The following is a 20,360-nucleotide window of genomic DNA, read 5'->3' on the forward strand; positions in this document are numbered from 1 at the left end:
AGCTCCGAGGGTACTAGTTAGTTCATATTGTTGTTCCTCCTAAGGGGCTGCAAACCCCTCAGCTCCAACACATTCCAAATAATTTTAACAAGAGAATCCCTCACTGATGAGCCTGGAAGCCAATCTCTTAGTTTATTTCAGATACTGTGCAGATTAATCAGCAAATCACCTGAAATTTGTTTATGAACAAGTGAGAAACATTGGTATATCTTTAGCTGTGTATGAATAAGGGTCAAAGAGGCAGGTCAGAGTACCCATTACCTCAACTCCAATGGGTGATAGCTACAAGAAGAAATCTCAAGTTAGATATGAAGGCTGTTGTCTGGTAAATCAAAACAGTTTAGAAGGAAGAGGAAGAAAAGTCCACAGGATTGTCTCCCATATAAAAATATGTAAAACACCCAACAGAGAAAAAAATTAGTAGTCAAAATGTGGGAACAACGCACAGCACTAATTTGGAAATTGAAGGATAATGATTTCAACGATGAATTCAACAAGACAGTAAGCAGCTGTTATTCAATGCACTGGAAACATGTAAAAAGACAGATGTAACAAACAGGCATGAAAAAAACCAAATGTAAGGATGTGTCTGATAAAAAAAAATACTACATTAGGGAAAAGTATATATCAGATTATCTGAAAAATCAAAATGAAGATGCAAATGTAAAAACAAGTAAAGAAAAGGTACAGACAGAAACTTCTGAGAACTTAAGCAGAAAGGAATGGTTAGGATAAGCATCTTCTCTTGGAAATACTGGAATACAGACAAGCTTTCAACATGTGTCTTTATAGTTTGAAGAATGAAAGAGAGATGGTTAGGAAGAATGGTCTGAAAATTAAAAATATATTTCCCTCACCACCCTTCTCTCCACGTGGTTATGGCTGGCCTCTACCTCTATTTCTCTACTCCCTCCTTCTCTCTGCCTTCCTCTGCCTCTACTACTCTCTTAACTTCCCTCCCCATGCCCTAAATAAACTCTATTCCATGCTATACTGTCATGTGGCTGGTCCCTCAAGGTAAAGAGATGCCTTGACATGTTCCTGTCAAGGCACCCCTTCCACCCACACCTCAACACACCCCCATAGAACTTATTCTTATATCTCTTTATCTTTTTATAATCACAACATTATGAAGGAGAGCTGATTAAAAAGAGAAATAATGGGATATTTGCTAACTTTTGTTGTAATTACACACCAGCAATCATTTGAGTAAATTCAAAATTCATTCTCTAAAGACAATGAGTTAGGTGTATGAAGAACTTTAAGAAAAATATGACAAAATATAAATAACTACTTTACCTCAGAAGATAATAATATGGTACCTAGGCTCACTTATATCCTCATCCAATCCAGTAACAACTGACCACTATGGAAGGAACTAAGAATGTGTTGACCACTGATTATAGACATCTGTTAAAGGACAAGGAGGGAGGAGAATGAGTACACCTGAAAGGTCAGGAGATGCAGCTTTATATGTGCAGTGAAACCATCAGAAACAGAATGAGTGATGTCTGTCTTGAGCTGCATATGTCCTGGGACTTACACACACATCTTTAAGGTCTCTCAAACCTCACCCTCCCAGTTTTCTTCAGCTCCTGTGTTCAGATGACTCTACCTCTTATTCTCACTTTCAGCACTTTTTTGACTTTTACTTGCCTCTTAAAGCCTATTCCATTTAATCTTAAGGAGTGAAGTTTCAGTCTCCTTCTTAGAAAGGGGAACAAAATACCCATGGAAGGAGCTACAGAGACAAAGTGTGGAGCAGAGACTGAAAGAAGGACAATCCAGAGACTGCCACACCTGAGGATCCATCCTATATACAACCACTAAACCCAGACACTATTGTGGATGCTAACAAGTGCTTGCTGACAGGAGCCTGATATAGCTGCCTCCTGAGAGGTTCTGACAGTGCCTTACAAATATAGAAATGGATGCTCACAGCCACCCATTGGACTGAGCACAGAGTCCCCATTGAAGGAGCTAGAGAAAGGTCCCAAGGAGTTGAAGGAGTTTGCAGCCCCATAGGAGAAACAACAATAGGTACTAACTAGTACCCCCAGAGCTCCCAGGGACTAAACCACCAACCAAAGAGTACACATGGTGGGACTCATGGCTCCAGCTGCATATGTAGCAGAGGATGGCCTTGTTGGTCATCAATAGAGGGAGAGGTTCTTGGTCCTGTGAAGGCTCTATGCCCCAGTGTAAGGTAATGCCAGGGCCAGGAAGCAGGAGAGGGTGGGGTGGTGAGCAGGGGGAGAGGGGAGGGAACAGGGCATTTTTCAGAGGGAAAACCAGGAAAGGGGAGAACATTTGAAATGTAAATAAAGAAAATATCTAATAATTTAAAAAGGGGAAAAAAACTTGTAGAAAAATAAAATGAATAAAAATTTTTTAAAAAATTTTAAAAAAAGGAAGTGAAACTTCATTCTTACAGTCCAGCATCTTGATTCTTGGAGATCCTGAATTTAGACTGAAGGTCATTGACCAGTGTTTCCAATGTCCTTGTGCACTTCGTCTAATTCCTTCTGTTCTGCTGAGAACCCCAGCTCTCTCTTTCACCTATTTAATTTTTTCTATCCCAGCAAAATATCTACATGGATTTTTTTTCAGTCAGTCCAAATGTGCATTGATCCAGCCTCCATCAATATATTCATGCTCATTCAAATCTCTGCTCCAAGGTATGAATATAATCTGATACTTGCCTTGGGACAAAGGTGTTTTCATCTCTGATCTGAGAGTGACTGAAGAAAGAGAAATATTATCTATATGTCTCTGAACATTAACCATAAAGTGGTGACTGGGGAATCCTACCATCATTAACAACAATAACATTTGACTCCTTCATCCCCCAAATAAGTAATTGACCCTGTCATGCACTGTAGAGTCAGAGAAAAAAATCTATTATAAGCCAAACAAAACATCTCAGTTTTTAAAATTAAAAGTATTCTGAATACAAATGAGACAAGGCTTTTACTTGCCTTTTATACTAGCAGAAGCTTTCATTTTCTAGGTTAAAGGAGTAGCATGTGTTGTGTGACAAAACTTCCTGGGGAAGCACAACACACATGCCAACTCACCCCAGATAAGGATCCCTCAACAGACCAAGGTACAGATTCAAATAAAGTCTGACTTGGTGAACCCTGAGTTTATTGAGGATGGGTGAGAAGTTACTTAGGAGCAGAAATGACTAAAAGACCTCTGCATCACCAAAACCTACCCCAGCATGGTTTACAGCTCACAAAGCTGGGATCCTGGAGGATAGTGTGCAGCCTGCAGAAAGCACATCATATGGGAGAATATCTTTTCCAGTTGTCTCAACTGGTCTCAATCACTTCTAGACTGGTTATTACTTCTTCCAGATTTGATCTCTGGTTGTTCTTTGCAACTTGGCATCTCTCAGAGACACTCTCAGCTTTTCTTGATTACTCAGGCAGGGAGTGAATCTAGTTAATTTCAGGGACTTCCTGGAGTTATTTTGAGATATTTACCTGCCTTATGTACAGGATAGAATGTTTCAATCCAATAGGAGACTGACCTCGATATTTTGGGTATGGGTAAATTTTAGCATCTGGGAACAGGTTCATTCTTATCCCTTCTGTACCTTCCCTACCGCAAATTATTCTCTTTGTTTCTAGGGAGAACCTGCATGAACTCAAGAGAGGGCATGGTTCTCAGGTACGATTCATAAAGATCCTGAGAATGCTTCTGTTTTAATTAGGGTTTCTATTGCTCTGAGATGGCACCATGACCATGGCAACAGAAAAACATTTATTTGGAGAGGTTTACAGTTCAGAGGTTTAGTCCAATATCATCATTGTGAGAAGCATGTTGGCATGCTGGCAGACATGGTGCAGGAGAAGAAAGTGAAAGTTCTACATCCAGATGGATAGGCAGAAGGAAAAGACAGTAAACTATTGAAAACCCCAATCCTGTCCCTAATAACACACATCCTCCAACAAGGCCACAACTGCCAGTAATGCTATTCTCTATGAACCTAAGGGACCATTTTCATTCAAACCACATCTTCCTTATACAAGAAATTAAGATTCACTCTATCATCCTTGACTAACCAGGTGACCACTCCTTCACTGTTGACTGTGACCACTGATTCACCTGGTCAGGCTCATCATCAGCCTGTCCTGGAGCATTCGTAATAGAAAGGAAGGGTCTGGCAGTTTAGAAAAGGAAATCAATGTTCAGTCTCTGGAGCTAGGAAAAGTTCAACCCCACCGTTATTATGCTTCCTACACAGTAAGGGCAAAGAGATGATTTAAAACTCATTATTTACCACATATAAGAATCTGTATACTCAGTGGAGAGTAAAATGTTTTGTTGGCTCAATAAAGTAATTTGATTAATGACAATCCTTAGTTTGCCAGCAAGCAGCATTATGGGAAAATGTGTTATTATTTGACTTCTTTTTTTCTCATGTTCAAAGTACGCAGATTGACTAGAGACAAATGAGATAGTATTAGTTGGGATGGAATTGAAGAGAGCACAGCATAGTAATAAAGGGCATGTCACACAAGAAAACACACTAATCTGTACAATAAATGATTTAATAATTGTAATAGAAATAAAGTGGATACTGAAGGGAATCTAGCAGGCTTTGCCCATCTCTCCCTTCCCTCTGTCTTGATAATATCCATTAGATTATATTCTTTTTTTTTTTTTTTTGGCTAACAATTTCCTATTTTTATTAGATGTTTTCTTTATTTATAATATCTCTTTTCCCAGGTTCCCCTCCAAAAGAAAAAAGAAAAAGAAAATAAAATAAGAAAAAAATAAAATTAAATTAAAAAAACAAAAACTAAAACAACCCCCTGTTCCCTCCCCCCTCCCCCTGCTCACCACCACACCCTCTCCCACTTCCTGGCCCTGGCATTCCCCTACACTGGGGCATAGAACCTTCACAGGGCCAAGGTCCTTTCCTCCCATTGATGACTGACTTGGTCATCCTCTGCTATACACATGCTGCTGGAGCCATTAGTTCCCCCACGTGTACTCTTTGGTTGGAGTTTTAGTCCCTGGGAGCTCTGAGGGTACTAGTTAGTTCATATTGTTGTTCATGCTAAGGGGCTGCAGACCCTTCAGCTCCTTGAGTCCTTTTTCTAGCTCCTTCATTGGGGACCCTGTACTCAGTTCAATGGATGACTGTGAGCCTCTACTTCTGTATTAGTCAGGTACAGTCAGAGTCTCTCTGGAGACAGCTAGTTCAGGCTCCTGTCAGCTAGCACTTGCTGATATCCACAATAGTGTCTGGATTTGATGATTGAATATGAGAAAGATTCAGCTAGCCACCAAGGTCTATTCCCTATTTGGCCACCTCCTCCTTCTGAGCCTGACTACCAAGCTCCAGTTATCAAAGTATGGATATCCATCAATAAAAAGTTCCCTTTGGCTTCACTAATTAACATGCACAATTAAAATTAAACACCTCATGTACTGGCTGGTTTTGTGTGTCAACTTGACACAGGCTGGCTTTATCACAGAGAAGGGAGCTTCAGTTGGGGAAGTGCCTCTAATGAGACCCAGCTGTGGGGCATTTTCTCAATTAGTGATCAAGGGGGTAGGGCCTCTTGTGGGTGGTGCCATCCTTGGGCTGGAAGTCTTGAGTTCTATAAGAGAGCAGGCTGAGCAAGCCAGGGGAAGCAAGCCAGTAAGGAACATCCCTCCATGGCCTCTGCATCAGCTCCTGCTTCCTGACCTGCTTGAGTTCCAGTCCTCACTTCCTCTGGTAATCAATAGCAATGTGGAAGTAAGCTAAATAAACCCTTTCCTCCCCAAGTTGCTTCTTAGTCATAATGTTTGTGCAGAAATAGAAACCCTGACTAAGACACCTCATCCTTACACATGATTTTCACTTTTACATTTATAAACTTCCATTTGCCTATGGGTCACATCTGTCTCCTCTCTATCCAGAGAGTGTTCTGTCCTCTAAGACAAATATTCCTTTTCCCCTCTTCCTTATTGTCTTTCCCTTCTCCATAAACATCTATTTTCAGTCTTTAGCTCTTCTTCCCTGCCTTTTGTGCCTCTGAGGCAAATAAGTCCCTTTTTGTGCTGAGAACGTGGAGTTGGTGGTCCTGAGCTGATCAAGATCCTTTCAGATTTGTTAACATTTGTATACACTTGTTTTGTAAACAGGAAGAGGTGTGGCTGGAGAAGTGTTAGGAGCACTGGCAGTTCTAGGGAACTCATTTCCAGCACTCCCAGTTGTGTCTCACAATGGTATGTAAATACAATTCCAAGGGATTAAACTCCAACTTCTGATAGCTACAGGAAACAACCATGGGAATAGTACACAGACCTCATACAGGTAAAAAACTCATAAACATTTTAAAAATGATTCTGAAATGACTATGAATATATAATTGTGAAGGTTAAATTTAAAGATTCTGTTTTATAGAATCATTTATAACAGGACAATACAACTTCAAATCCCAAAACATAGAATGGTGCTACTCAAATAACCTTAGTTTTTATTATAGAATATACAGTGTGAGGGTTTAAAAGCCAACACAATGAGAAGATATGAAATATTTAATTCTGGGAAGAAAAGTTCTTCCTTTGTGCCTATAAGTTTCTCAAAATTAAAAAAAAAAATCAGTATTTCCAGGAAATACTACATTTTCTTTTTTGATAGAAGTAAATATACAAAATATGTAATGGAAGAGATAATTATTTTAGAAAAATAAGTATAGATTTGTTTGATGTGACCCAACTTGTTTTAAGTGCTTCTTTATCTCTTTATCAACTCATTTTAATTCCTGAGTTAATGATCTACTTAATTGAAAAGTGCAGAAAAATACTTTGAAATTATCTTAAAGCAGACAGGTCATTATCAGACTGTAGTGAAAATTTTGGTTTCTTTAAAAATTCAGTTATGTTACATGATTATGTTTTTGTATTAATCCAAGTGTGGGATAAGAGACTGCTTCATATTGTCCACAGCCACTAACTAAGATTGTCTTGTGCTCTAGGAAAGACATGAGTTTTGCCAGATGCAGATAGTTTACCTTTGGAATTCTGAGGATTATTGAAAAGGTATAAATGCAAGTACCCCTAGAGGTCCTCTGGCAGCTGCTGCTTTCCTTGCTCCTGTCTGCTGCTGCTGCTGCTGCGGATTCGTGCTGCTGCTGCGGGTTCGTGCTGCTGCTGCTTCGGGTTCGTGCTGCTGCTGTGGATTCGTGCTGCTGCTTCGGGTTCGTGCTGCTGCTGCTGCTGCTGCTTCGGGTTCGTGCTGCTGCTGCTGCTGCGGGTTCGTGCTGCTGCACTTTGCTATTTCTGGATTGTTAGTTTTCTGTTTAGCTGGATTGCTGTGGGAGATATCCTGACAATGGAGATTGGACTTGTGCCAAGGTTGACACACTTGACCCAATGCCCCTATCAGGACGAAGTAGTCTAAAGAGGACTATGCCCCTTCCCCGTCTAACCTTCTTTCTCTAGTACATAGTGTTGGGGAGTTGAAAGGGACTGGGGTGGAATAAGGGGTGGAAGGATAGTAGATAGTAGAACCCAAAAAGTAAGCCAACATTAGATTATTTCTAAATGTTACAGAGATTCTCTGTAAATATTTTGCTCATATTTTGTAAATAGTAAATACTTTACATACTTGTAAATAAATTAGGACACATAAAATTTTATGAATTAATGCGTTACATAAATAAGCTATAAATGTATTAATATATTATTCTCATTAGTACATGTGAGTGAAATACATTTATAGTTAAGTATCTACATGCATATTCATTACTACATAGTGTTACTATTATATTTAATCTACTTTTTGGCAGGCAAATAACCCTTTAGTGTTATTTTTATTCATGCATTTTGATTAATCTGTTCCTTTAGAATTCTTTGAGACCAGAAAATGACACGCAGAACTGGGCTAAATATTGAGCTGAAAGCAATTAAGAAGTAATAGATTCAAAAGACCTGCGTTTTTCTACTGTTTTCTGAAATACAAAGTTCTAGAAGTAGATTTAGAGAGATAAAATTATCCCATTGAACCTTTCTCTCCAGAAGAAGAAAAGATTTAGGATGGTGACATTAGAATCTTACTGATTAGAAAATATCTGCATTCATGAGCTGCTCTGATCAACTCTTGCAGTTTATAAACCTGCCCCAAAGTCTCTAGCTTTAGAGGACCATAGCTCCCTTTCTTTGTGGTACATACCTACCTAACCATGATACCCAAAACTCCAACAATGATCAGCCTGACAGGATAACCCTAAGTCTGTGTTAGTGGCATAGATATGTTGGTGGAAACCAACATATCTTTAATTGTACTTAAAACCTGCTCAACAAAAGGGAAATTATGCCTGACACTGGAAATCTAGCCATCTCCACAGGTTCAAACAGTCGTAGATCTTGGAGGAGAACTTACCACAACCACCATTCTATTAAACCGGCATAGTTACTAACAACACTCTACATATTTCCTTTTGCATCCACACCTAAGTTATAGTTCTCATTGCTCATTAAGGAAATTATTCTTTGCAATAGAGATCATAACAGGAAAAAAAAACCACAACCAGTAAAATTGCAAGTTGTGGGGACTAGTCTCATTTGATCTATAATACATCAAAAAAAATCTATAAAACATTCCCATACCTAAGGCTCAGAGAACATTGTGAAAGGGACAAAAAAGACTATAAGATCAAGAGGCTCGCGGAGATTGCTGATGAATGTCAGAAGCTACATCCATAAAGCCTCACAATGACTGTCTAAACATGAGTTGAACAAGGACCCCAACCACAGATGCTAGATGGACAGGAGGGGGAGGGGGGACACCAGGAGGCCTCAAGCCTACACAGAAAAGTGTGGGCAACCAAGGCCTGCTGAGAACAAGAGAAACAGTTTTCTCCAGGGAAGAGCACATTAACTGGTTTTCCAATTCCAAACGTGTTCAACCCGAAAGGCACACATGCAAGTAACACTACGCAGGCTGGAAGGCTAGGTTTAAGACTATGTATGTATGTATATACATGTAAATATGCATGTAACAACAATCCATGGAAAGGAAGACCATAAATTTGAAAGAAAGCAAGGAGAAGTTTAGGAGGTTTGCAGGGAAGAAACGGAAGGCAGAAGTGATGTAATTATATTGTAAATCTCTTAAATGAGAAAACAATGAATTTTTTGTAGGATATCTTCTATTAGGCTAGAATTCAAAGCTTTTGATAAGTTCTATATTCCAGGTGTCCCTATGTATATGTAAGTATATATTGTACTCCTTTATCATTATGGATCTATCATTCACTTCAGGGGATGGTTGCAACTGAAAACACATGAAGGCTAAGGAAGAATTACCAATCTTCCCCTATAGAACACATTTGAACCTATAAGAATGAGGCAGCATTGCATAATGATCATGAGATTTCAGAAGACAGCCAACATTTTAGCAAACTATTCCAAATAAGATTTCACTGAGAGCTAAAAGCATGCTCATTTCCATTTCTCATCATTAGTATTCTGACTTTAATGTCACAGCAATGCTTATTACCAATGACTTTGAGAACAAACCTGATCAGAACAGGCAGTTCCAGGAACAATTAAGTGGCTTGATTAATCAAAGGAGGTACATAGAGGATTTTTTTTTTTTTTTTTTGCCTTCGATGGTGTCAGATATGTGTTAGAAGAGATAAGGCACTAGAGACAACACCACCTGTTGAAAGTCTGAGAAGAAAAGGGAGGAACTAGGAGAGTGACCAAGTATAGATTAGGAGAATCAGTTATAGCTGTACCTTTTTAAGATGAGAAGTCCTGGGGATAGCAGAGAGGTAAGAAAGAAAACAAAACCTCAGCAGTAAGACTATTCTGTCCTAGTGATCATTGTCATTGAATACAGTCTCCACTCATAGCCATATCTCTTACTAGATTTGTGGGTTATGGGAATTTCCTCAGTAATCTGCTTGCTGTCAGTACTGTTTTATCATGGGAAAGTATAGGTAATGAGATCTTTATCTAAGGTCATCATTAAAATCAAATAACATTAGTAATCTCCTAATTCAAGTTTTGGGATATCTCCAGTGCTTGGATGAATGTTATTAAGTTTGTGTTAGATTTAAAAAATGAGAGCAACAGAACATTTTTGTGCTAAAGAGAATGTTTAAAATAAAATGCAAATAAAAAGCCTTGCAATATGCTTATCATAATATTTTTGCCATAGTACAAAGGGATTTGGGATTTTTCTTTCCTTTTTTTCTGTTTTGTTACACATCAAAGCTATAAGCACTTAGGAAGACGTGAACAGCAATAAGAAGTAGAACTTCTCTGTAAAGGAACCCAGCCTAATTTACAAGACTAATATACACATTCCAATTCAGTATAATAAAGGAACTGGATAAAGAACATCCAATCCTGATTTGATTATTTGGTGTAAAATGCTTTCTACAGCACTAAAGTTGAAGGATATTTATGAAGGAATCACTCTCCCACTGATGACTGTCTATTCTATCTGAAGAGAAAACCAATGCGTGATTCTTTCTGCTGCATGCTGTCAGCAGCACGAACCTTCTTATTCTATAATAGAGAGTTGTTTGTGGAAAACTTAGCCACACTTCATACTAAAGGAAGAAAAATGCCAACACAAAGAAGACAGTGTATAACTCCAGCAATACAGCCCCAATCTGAGTATTATGTTTATTATAATAAATTAAACAAATGTGCCTGGCAATGGTGGCACATGCCTTTAATTCCAGCACTTGGGAGACAGAGGCAGGCAGATTTCTGAGTTCAAGGCCAGACTGGTCTACAGAGTGAGTCCCAGGACAGTCAGGGCTACATGGAGAAACCCTGTCTTGGAAGAAAAAAACAAAACAAAAACCAACCAAACAAAAAGCAAATGCATTGTGGAGTTTTTTCATTAAAATGGTCTTCATAAATGCTCTTATAAACTATCTTACATTGGTTCAAACACACAAAGTTGAAATTGTTTAATATCCATGTTTTATTCTAAATCTACAAGGTATTTCTTTCGGTAGCACAACAATACTGATTTTTAAATAAATAAGTTTCCATGGCGTCACCATGATATCCCAAATGACTACACAATAATAGATTTTCCCTAAAAATGAGTGTGACTTGGCTGGTATTTTTATGTTTTTAAATGTGAGGTGGGTCCTAAAACCATGCTGGATCATTTTCACTCAATTTATGCCGTGTTTGTGCTGGGACAAGCCCTGACATCATTTGTTTAGAAGAATGAAGCACTGTGTACACAGGAGGTCTATGGCCTTAGGGTACTGGCTGTGTTCAGATATTGTAATGGGTAAATCTCTTTGCTGCAGCTCAGTTACTCATCTATGAAAGTTCGTCCTACTTTCTGCTCCCCTGGGGAGAGGCTATATAAATGAAAGGACTCTTTTCACTGACTACGTCTCCTAGAGTCTTAATGCTCTTCTGAGTCTTAAAAGCTCTGATGAAATTTATTCTAGGAAGAGAATGGAGAGTCAGTCTAGTAACACAGACTCTATTTTATTGTGCCACCACAGCTGGGACCTCTCCAACGTTATCAGGTTTTCCACAACTTTTCCTGCAAATGATCAAAAGCTGCATTTACATTTTGGCTTCAACAGGACTTCTCTATGAATGACTCGGGTTAAAGATGCACTTTTTCTTCATGCTCTTGGTTAAAACACACTCGGAGTAGAGTGGGCCTCTCCTGCTGATTTGAAGAGCATCCCCTTTACACCTGCTTGCACAGAGAAGTCTTTCTCTGACCTCTCACCTCAGTTACATCACTTAATTTATCTTTTCTTGTGACTTCTTCTTATGGCACTTTAACAATTTAAAGTTATGATTCTCAGTGTTGATCACCAAGCCATGTTTACCATGTGTATGAGTATGCACGTTCACACATGTGTGCACATGGAAGACAGGAGTTGATGTCAGTCTGGTACCTAATTTGACCACTCTCTATTTTATTTACTGAGGCAAGGCATCTCATTCAGAATGTGCCAACTCAGCTGAGCTAGCCTGGGGTGCGTAGGGTGTTCTCTGCCTTTACCTTACAGGCCAGCCCTCCCTGGCTTTTGTGAGGGTGCTGTAGATTTGGACTCCTGTCCTTACACTCATAACACAATGCTTTATCTACTGAGTCACTATACTTCTCCCCATGGAGTTGCTTTTTAAAATCTTCATGCCTGCTTCAGCTATTTATGTCCTTTTAACTTTCTTATGATTTCTTGAGGTTCTTGAATGGAGATTTTAATAGTCACCAGACTGAATGACTAATACATTTGGAAAATGGTTTCCTTTTATAAAAAGCCATTACACAAACGACCCTAGTCTTTCCTTTATCGGCACCTGCCATTTCCTCTACTTGTATATTGTAGTTTTTCCCATTAAATTCTTGGTTACTTTGTTGTGAAGGTCTCAACTGTTTCTTGCACTCTGTGACACAGTACCAAGCTCTTCATTCTAGGTTTTGCAGGGATTTGTTATTCTCTTCATTTTTCAGGCAGCAACTTTTTAAAAAAAATGATTTTTGGATACTGTCATAAGCTTTTGTCTGCTTTACACAAACTGCAGACCTGAGAAGGGCAAATGAAATTGAGTAACTGCTTCTATCAATCCGAACTTTGGGCATATCTATAGGGCATTTTCTTCATTACTAGATGGGGAGAACCAAATTTAAGTGGTATCATACCTGGGTAGGTGGGCCTGTGATGAATAAGAAAGGCAACTGAGCAGACCAGAGGAAACAAATCAGTAAGCAGCAGTCCTTTATATGGTTTGCTTCAGTTCTTGCTTCCAGCTTCCTACCTGTGCTCCTGCCCTGGCTTCCCAGGATGACAGATTGTAACCTGTAATATAAATAAACCCTTTCTCTCCAAGTTGCTTTGTATCATGTTGTTTATCATAGCAACAGAAAGCAAAAATAGGACAGGTACTACTCATATATTTCAAAAGTTTCTGGAATCATATGACATTTAGCATGTCATATTATACAGTATATATTTTTTAAGATATGGCATTTACAATGAAGATTTTTTTCAGTGATGTCAGACATATCACAACAAGGGTTTGCCTCCATCTTCTTTTAAACTGAAGATTATATTATTAATTACAGTGACACCAGGAATTCAGAAACATGAGTTCAGGGCAATACATTTGTCCTTGGTTTACAGAGTTCTCAAGAGGTGAGGACATAGTGTGTACCACACAGGAAAGTGTTGTAGTTAAACCGTGGTTCATCCTTCCAGCCACATGCTCCAAGAAATAAGACTCAGACTCAAGTGCACTTACAAATACCTTAGCTATATGGTTAGGCTCTTCTTTGACTAGATCATAGCTAAAGATGACCCATTTATATTAACCTAGCTTCTGCCACAAGGCTGGTTACCTTTGCTCAGGTACTATTCTCATGTCTTGTTATATCTATCTGGCCCAATCTCTTATCTGGCTCTATCCCAGAATTCTTTGTCCTCCTGAAGTCCTACCTCTATTGCCTGCCTAAGCCATAGGTTATAAGCTTTTTAATTGACAGGTGATGCACACACACAATACACAAGATATTCTCTCTACAGGAAAATATAAGAGTATAACAGCAATCAGACAGAGTATATCCATCATGCTCTATCAGACAGAATATCTGCAATTATCAACTTACACAAAGTTTTACGTTGGATCACACATCCTGGGCTTCAGAGCTTGGTCATTGCCTCAGTTGTTTTGAAATCTGTGTCAAGACAAAATCATGGGGATGAGTGCACCAAACAAACTAACAAACAAACAAACAAACAAACAAAAAAAAAAACAGAGCCAATCACTGCATGGCTAGAACCAGAAGAGATAGAAGCTGTAATCCTCCCAACCCCAATAATGCATTTGTGACACCTGCCAGTGTCCTAAACCTTTTCACTAATCCCCTCCTTTTAAAACACTCACAACTTTATAGCGATGCCAAGAAAATTCAAGTAAGCCTTTCTTCTACACACAGACCTTTAGGGACATTCAAGATTCAAACTCCCACATGGAGTAAATATAGAACATGGAAGCACTTGTGCTGTGTTCTCTTAGGCAGAAGGGCGGGTGAATCATTTCAGAGTAGGCTGCCTTGACTAATTTTTACAGACTCTACATGCTTGTTGCACTCCCAGCATTTTGAGTAATTAGGGCAGATTAGTAATACCTCTTAGTTTAAAAGCCTTGCCAAGGAATATTTTGGGCTGTGTTTCTGGACCAATAGGTTGGCATGTGAAAGTGTGCTGTTCACAAGGTCATTACTATCTCTGTGAGTGAACTCTCTTAAGAACACAGTCCTTTCATAGACCATAAGTTCCTAATCCCCACCCATTATAAATTCTGAAACCAAGATCTGTTATAAATACTCCACCTGCTTTGTCTAACACATAGGTCTCAAGAAGCAAGTGGTGTTAATGACCTCATGCTGAGAAGCATTCTATATATTTTTAAATGCTATAGTTGCATTTTTTCACACAAAGTGACACAGTGTGCACACTATACATTTCATTAACAAGAGAGAGATCCCAAGGTGGAAGAAGAGATCTTCAGGTAGGGAAGGAAGAGTGAATGATAGAGCACATGTGACATGACAGCATCATACATAGCTATCTAGGGAAAGAAAGGAAGCCAGTCAGCATAGAACTGGATACAGAACGAGTAGTAAGGGAAGGGAATTCTGAATATAAAGAATAATAAAGTGTATATGGAAATGCTATAATTATACTCATTAGTTTGTATTTGAACTTAAAACTTAATTTAGAATGTGTTATAATATTTTCATATTGGCATGTTTAGATAGTTTTACTTAAATTATTGGCTGCATAATTCTATTAATTTGGTATACTATGTTATATTAACCATTCTTTTGCAAAAAGACACTGAAGATATTTTTATTTTCTGGTATCATAAACAATATTATAGTGAATCTTCTTATCTCTGCATAACTGACAAATGTATATAAGAAAAATGACCCAAAGTATAATATATTAAAATTGTAGTATATACTCACAAATTGTCTCTCAGAATTCACAAGAATTTATACTCTCAACAATGTTTGAGGAAGTTAGTTTCTTTCATACTCAAGTTCACTAAAATTAATTAATATTTTTGTGCATGCATATGCACATACTTATTGGTATGCAAGCATATGTATCAAATATATGTATATACATACATATATACTTATGAGTATACACTGGTTTATTTTTCATGAAATTTTATTAGATATATTATACATATACTTAAAATGCTTTAATATTACTTTCTTCTTGATTGTAGTGGTTAAAATATGTATGGTCCCATAGATTCATGTATTGGATACCTGGCCATAGGGAATGGCATAATTAGGAGATATGGCCTTGTTGAAGGAAGTGTGTCACAGTTGGGGCATGGTATGATATCTCCTAGGCTCACACTCCACCCAGTGAAGAATCCAATCCCTTCCTGCTGCCTGTGGATCAGATGTAGAATTCTCCACTCCTCCAGCACCACAATTGCCTACAGACAGTCATGTTGGACTAATTTTACACTTGTAAAAGTGTGAACCAAACCTAATTAAAAGTTAAAAGAGTTGCCTTGGTGATGGTGTCTCTTCACAGCAATAAAACCCCAACTAATACAGAAGTTGATACCAGGGACTGGGGTATTGCTCTGATAGGTCTGATCATGATTTTGTTTGGAAGAAAGTGTACTTTGGCACTTTGGGTTAGGAAATCAGTGGAATGTTTTATGTAGGACTTGCTTAATGGGTCATACATGTAGGAAGATGAAAGACCATGGTGCTAAGGGTGATTTGAATTGTGGGGGCTTGACTCGAGATTATTCATGTAATATTTTAGTGTAGAATGTGATTGTCTTTTCCCTTTGTTCCAAAAGTCTGCCTGAGCATGAAGTGAAGAGATTTAGCTTAATTTCATTGGCAAAGGAAATCTCAAAACAGCCTAGTATAGTCTCTGTCCTGTAGTATACTCTTATGAGTAGCATTTTGATCAGATGTAGCAAACAGAGAAAGGCAAAAAAAGTATTAAATATATGGTTCAGGAATTAAAGGGCACCAGGAGGTGGAATAGAGCTAAATCCTTTATTCAAGGAGATAAACAGATAAAGGTATTAAATGTAGTTAAGGGAGTAGTGATCTCAGGGCAAGATCCAACTCAGTTAAGCTTCCATCTTGTAAAACCATGTTCCCAAAGGACACTGCCATCAATTCTAAATTTAAAATGTGTTTACGGTTATATAAGGGGTAATTTTATCATGTTATGTGTTATTATGACCTAGTTATTGTTGGACCTAAGTAGATATGATGTGTGTCAAGTTGACAATGGGTAGATTGTGATGGTTGTTCTTGACTGTCAACTATATCTTGAATGAATTACAATCCAGAAATGGAGGGCACACCTGCACTGGCTGGTTTTGTGTATCAACTTGACACAAGCTGGAGTTATCACAGAGAAAGGAGCTTTCCTTGAGGAAATGCCTCCATGAGATCCAGCTGTAAGTCATTTTCTCAATTAGTGATCAAGAGGTGAAGACCCATTGTGGGTGGTGCCATCCCTGTGCTGGAAGTCTTGGGTTCTATAGGAAAGGAAGCTGAGCAAACTTGGGGAAGCAAGCCAGTAAGGAACCTCCCTCCATGGCCTCTGCATCAGCTCCTGCTTCCTGACCTGCTTGAGTTCCAGTCCTGATTTCCTTTAGTGATGAACAGCAATGTGGAAGTGTAAGCTGAATAAACCCTTTCCTCCCCAACTTTCTTCTTGATCATAATGTTTGTGCAGAAATAAAAACCCTGACTAAGACAGCATCTGTTCCAGATCTTGAGGCAGGTCAAAAACATGTTTTTCATCCAGATTCTGAGACTTGAAGACATAGGTGTTTGATTTGGATTGAAACATAGTCCTTTATAGTGGACATGTATATTAAGATCTATAAAGAAAAGGAATTCTTTTCTTTATAAGAAAAGAATTATGGTGGTACATGCCTTTAATCCCAGCACTTAGGAAACAAAAACCTGCAGATCTCTGAGTTCAAGGCCAACCTAGTCTACACAGCAAGTTCCACAACAGCTAAGTTTAGGCAGTGAAGGAAATCATCAGAAACAGAAACTGGTGAAGATGCAATTGAACAGGGGGACCATTATTCAGCCCCAGCAAGCAGCAGAACTTAGCAGCTTCAGCCACGTGGTTCTGGCTTTAGAGTCAAGAAATGTTCCTCTGAGACTAAGTAAAGTTCCTGAGGCCAGATGTGTAGCAAAGTTGTCCCTGCTTGGAGTCCTCAAAGAGGTCATTCCATGAATCTGTGAAGGTGAAGCCCAGAATGACTTGGAAACCCCATGATATTAGTGATGCCAGAGCCATGAGAAAACTGCCAAGGAAATGATAACAGTGAGTTGAAGCAACCCAGGAGAAAGAAGTATGTTACAGCCTACAAAGCTGAAAGGAGTTAGAGCTCTAAAGAGCCTTTTGACATCAGATACAGAATTTGGAGTTTACTCAGCTTGTTTTCAGTCTTGCTTTGGTCCAGTATTCCTGGAAATATGTTGGAAGTAAATGAGCTGCATTTTGATTTTGATTTAACAGGATATTACAACTAAGAAATTGCATGAATCTCAGAAGAGTCTTTAAACTTTGGACATTTAAACATTGTTCAGACTGTGGTAAACTATGGAAACTTTTGAAATTAGACTAAATGCATGTTGCTTTATGTTATGACTGCAAGCCTATTGGAGCAAGAAAGTGGAATGTTGTGATTTGAATAGGTATGGCCCCTATAGATTTGTGTATTTGGATGTTCAGTCCATAAGGAGTGGTAATCTTAGGAGGGAAGTTAAGGGGAGTTTGTCACTGTAGGGTTTCTCTATATCTTTCCTCCCATCCAGATTCACCCCATTTCTGTCCTTGGAAAACAAGCAGGATTCTAAGGGTTAATAATAAAATAAAATATACCATAGTAAGATAAAACAAAAACAAATGAATTAGAATAGAAAAAAAAAGAACAGAGGAAAAAGAGTCCATGAAACAACACAGAAAAAGAGATATAGAGATTCACTTGTTTGTATGTTTAGAAATCTTATAAAAAAACACAAAACCAGAATTCATCATACTTAAACAATGGACCCATTTCTTGAATATGCAGTCTAATCTACAAGTTATTATGCTTTCATTTCTTCTATATCCAAGTTGAAATTTGTGGGTTTTGATTATACTTATTATTTTTATGGACTTTCCACTTTTGACTCACAGGTGACTTAAATTCAAGAAAATTTCAGTGATACTGAGAGGAAGAACATTAAAATCACTCTGTCATCTATTTGTCCCAGGTACAAATAAAACTGTAAGGCCCTAGAGCTGATGGAAGCATTTGATCACAACTAAGTAGATTATAACTTTTAAAAGAAATAAAATCTCAACCCTAGAATTTTCCACACATGCAAAGATTATTTTTTGCATGAAAAACTATGTTGGTTTGAATTTTTTCAACATGATATCAACTAACATCATCTGAGGAAAGGGAACCTCAGCTGAAAAAAAAATGTCTCTACCAAACTGGCTTGTAAGGTATGATTATGGAGCATTTTCCTTATTAATGATTGATACCAGAGAGCACAGCACATTGTGGGTGGTACCACTCTCAAGCAGATAAACCTGGACTGCATAAGGAAGCAAAATGACCCAGCTGTGGAAAAGAAGCCAGTAAGTAACATCCCTTCATGGCCTCTGTTTCAAGTTCCTGCCCTGGTTTCCTTAAGTGATAGACTGTAGGCTTAAGATGAAATAAACCTTTTCCTTGCCCAGTTGCTGCTGGTCATGCTGTTTATCAATGATAGCAATAGAAAGCAAACTAGAGTAAGCATTAAATGTTAGCTCAGGCCAAAAATTCTATAATACTCCTCCCTTTGTTGAATATGACAATTCCTGTAACTACTGTAATTTTTTTAAACTCTAATGATTTATTTCCATAGACTTTCAAGTGCCTTGTTGCACAGAACCACAGTAATGACAAACTACAGGGTTTTTCTTTTTTTTCTGTTTTTTTGTTTTGTTTTGTTTTTTCTTCTGGTTTTTTGTTTGTTTGTTTTTTTACTAGCATCTAAAGTTCTTCTTACCCATTGCAATGGTCAACTTCAGACCAACAAAGAAATGTTTTTGATCCTTACCTGCTTCATGCCCTATTACTATCACAGATGGTGAATTCTGTTCCTACAGAGAAATTCTCATTAGATTTTCCCTTCAAGAGCAGGCCTACAGTTGTCATAAGTCACTCAGCCATTGCCTGACTTCACTTCTCACTTACCCTTCATTTAAGGAATGGCACTGAATGATTCCCAAAGCACATTATTCTTGCATTATTCTCTCTTACCCATTTTTATTGATAAAATTAATGATCACTGATGTCATCTAAAGCAAATTGATTTTATCATATGTCCTCCAAGATTTCAAAAAAATGAAATTCACCATATTGTAATATAACATTATTAGGTTTCTGATCTTTCTTGGTCACTTCTTTGCTCCCATTTAGGGGTATAAATGAGAGAAACAATATTCCATTCCCTGGATATATATATCCCTGGATATATTTTATCTATCCCTTTGTTCTTAAGGTTGAATCTTTGATTTTATTTATTGAGTGAGGAAGTAAACCCTCGTCTATAAATGAATAACTAACAGCAGAGCTGGATGACAATGAGCATCACATTCCTACTACGTGTGTGAGTGTGTGTACTTCTCTGTTGCTCAGATGCGTATTTGTCATAGTGGGCACATGGCATTTTATGCAATGAAATAAAACAAGAAACTATGATATTCTCTGTCTTAAAATTTAAAAAGAGATCTCTGTAACAATTTTTAAACACCCTTAGATGTCTTCCTGATGTCTATGCATTCATTTTTTTATTTTGACATTTTGTTCTACTTCTACAGAACTTTGTACATGTGCAAGTCAATCAGCCTATATTCTTCAGTCACCAAAGCAAGAGTTTGCTGTACCTACAGAACAGCAGCAGCTGGGAGATTTCTTCTCCTATAATGACTCTTTCCACCAGCACATCTGATAGCCTAAGACCACACCAGGCAGGACTCAGCTCTGTGTTTGACTCCTTCACTTCTCAAGACTGATCATACAGTGAGACACTACACTTGTGGGAAGTTAATAGATGCAAATATCTACTTTGTGTGGTGTACCATAGCTTATTTTTGATGCTGAATTTACTTTCCTTGAGCAATGTGATTTCAGTAGGATATAAAAAGCAAATACAGACTTTCCTTTGGAATTTCAATGGACTTAACAATGTGTGGTAAACTGTGAGCTAACTGTGAAACCAAGCCAGAAACCTTTGATGAATCTACTTCTAGTGTTGAAAAACAGCATTTTTTTTTTTTTTTTAGAAAAAA

General features: G+C 38.0%; 1 long non-coding RNA gene across 3 annotated transcripts in view; it reads right to left on the reverse strand.

The window, feature by feature from the left end:
- Window positions 1-7,182: 7,182 nt before the first annotated feature.
- The window catches only part of LOC116102290, a 30,149-nt gene continuing 16,971 nt past the window's right edge, over window positions 7,183-20,360 (reverse strand). The window contains exons 3-5 of one of the 3 annotated variants that reach the window (XR_004123056.1): window positions 13,619-13,687; window positions 12,656-12,812; window positions 7,183-7,333 (exon numbers count right to left, since the gene is read on the reverse strand). This is a non-coding gene — a long non-coding RNA (uncharacterized LOC116102290). Of the gene's footprint in view, window positions 7,334-11,585; window positions 12,540-12,655; window positions 12,813-13,618; window positions 13,688-20,360 lie in introns of those variants that run through there. The other 2 variants (XR_004123057.1, XR_004123058.1) reach the window with 2 other exon arrangements.

Source organism: Mastomys coucha, unplaced genomic scaffold (assembly GCF_008632895.1).
Source record: "Mastomys coucha isolate ucsf_1 unplaced genomic scaffold, UCSF_Mcou_1 pScaffold21, whole genome shotgun sequence".
In the NCBI taxonomy this organism is placed as follows: Eukaryota; Metazoa; Chordata; class Mammalia; order Rodentia; family Muridae; genus Mastomys; species Mastomys coucha.